This window comes from Lolium perenne, chromosome 1, assembly GCF_019359855.2.
Source record: "Lolium perenne isolate Kyuss_39 chromosome 1, Kyuss_2.0, whole genome shotgun sequence".
NCBI lineage: Eukaryota > Viridiplantae > Streptophyta > Magnoliopsida > Poales > Poaceae > Lolium > Lolium perenne.
In genome coordinates, this window is record NC_067244.2 from 8,812,370 (window position 1) to 8,814,340 (window position 1,971).

Consider the following 1,971-nt stretch of genomic DNA (forward strand, 5'->3'; position numbering starts at 1 on the left):
TTTGCTTGTGTTGTGCAGGTTCCACGTTGGCGCCGGAATCCCTGGTGTTGCGCCGCACTACATCCCGCCGCCATCAACCTTCAACGTGCTTCTTGGCTCCTCCTGGTTCGATAAACCTTGGTTTCTTTACGAGGAAAACTTGCTGCTGTGCGCATCATACCTTCCTCTTGGGGTTGCCCAACGAACGTGTGAAATACACGCCATCAAGCTCTTTTTTCTGGCGCCGTTGCCGGGGAGATCAAGACACGCTGCAAGGGGAGTCTCCACTTCTCAATCTCTTTACTTTGTTTTTGTCTTGCTTAGTTTTATTTACTACTTTGTTTGCTGCACTAAATCAAAATACAAAAAAATTAGTTGCTAGTTTTACTTTACTTGTTATCTTGTTTGCTATATCAAAAACATAAAAAAATTAGTTTACTTGCATTTACTTTATCTAGTTTGCTTTATTTACTGCTACTAAAATGAGTAATCCTGAAGTTGAAGTTCGCACGTTTAAGCAACGAGGGGGAGAATGTTTGAGAGATGCTTGGTATAGAATTAGCGATGCTCATAATAGGTGCACTAAGAAGCACTCCACCATTATTTTACTCAGGAATTTTTATGTTGGTATCTCTAGCTGGAATAGATATGTTCTTGATAGTCTCGCAAAAGGTGACTTCCTAAGTACTCCTGCATTAGAAGCTAGTTGCATTATTGAGAGCTTATTTGGAATACCCCCTGTTGATAAAGTTAAAACTGAAATCTCTCTTGAAGATGTTATGAAAAAATTGGAAACCATAGAGAAAAATTTTCCAAGCATTGAAGCTAAATTGGAAATATTACTTGATAAAACTGATGAACTTGATAAATCCTTAGGAGGAATTGATGAAAGAATTAGTGTCCTAGGAACTAATGCTGTCCATAATGATCAAATCAATAGGATTGACGAACTTGAAAAAGCTATGGGAACCTTGGGTTCAACATTTTCTTCTCTTAAATATAAGGAGAAAGCTTATGTGGGTAAGGAGCAAAAGTTTATGTATGTCTCTAAAGTGCCTAGACCAAAGAAGTATTATTATAGGCCTAAAATTGACAAAGCCCTTAGTACCACTATGGATGGGGGAGCTCATGATAACGATGCACCATCTCTTGATAATACTTGATACACACTTTCTGCGCCTAGCTGAAAGGCGTTAAAGAAAAGCGCTTATGGGAGACAACCCATGTTTTTACCTACAGTACTTTGTTTTTATTTTGTGTCTTGGAAGTTGTTTACTACTGTAGCAACCTCTCCTTATCTTAGTTTTGTGTTTTGTTGTGCCAAGTTAAGCCGTTGATAGAAAAGTAAGTACTAGATTTGGATTACTGCACAGTTCCAGATTTCTTTGCTGTCACGAATCTGGGTCCACCTCCCTGTAGGTAGCTCAGAAAATTAAGCCAATTTACGTGCATGATCCTCAGATATGTACGCAACTTTCATTCAATTTGAGCATTTTCATTTGAGCAAGTCTGGTGCCATTTTAAAATTCGTCAATACGAACTGTTCTGTTTTGACAGATTCTGCCTTTTATTTCGCATTGCCTCTTTCGCTATGTTGGATGAATTTCTTTGATCCACTAATGTCCAGTAGCATTATGCAATGTCCAGAAGTGTTAAGAATGATTGTGTCACCTCTGAATATGTCAATTTATATTGTGCACTGTAAGGGTACATTGCCCCTATGTGTGGTTTCGGTAATTAATGACAACCCCTATGGACTAATGTTTTCATTGAGTTTATATGAAGGAATATTCCATAGGTACTACTTGCTCTCCATGTGTTGGATTCAAGTATGGATGCCATGAAGATAAAGATATACCTTGGGTATTGGCATCATGATCATCGATATGAAGATATATATGTGATATGATCAAGAAGAAGAAATGAAGATGGAGTTCTTATGTGGAACTCAATATTATCCATGCTCTATCTTAAGTGAGTATGAGAAGATAC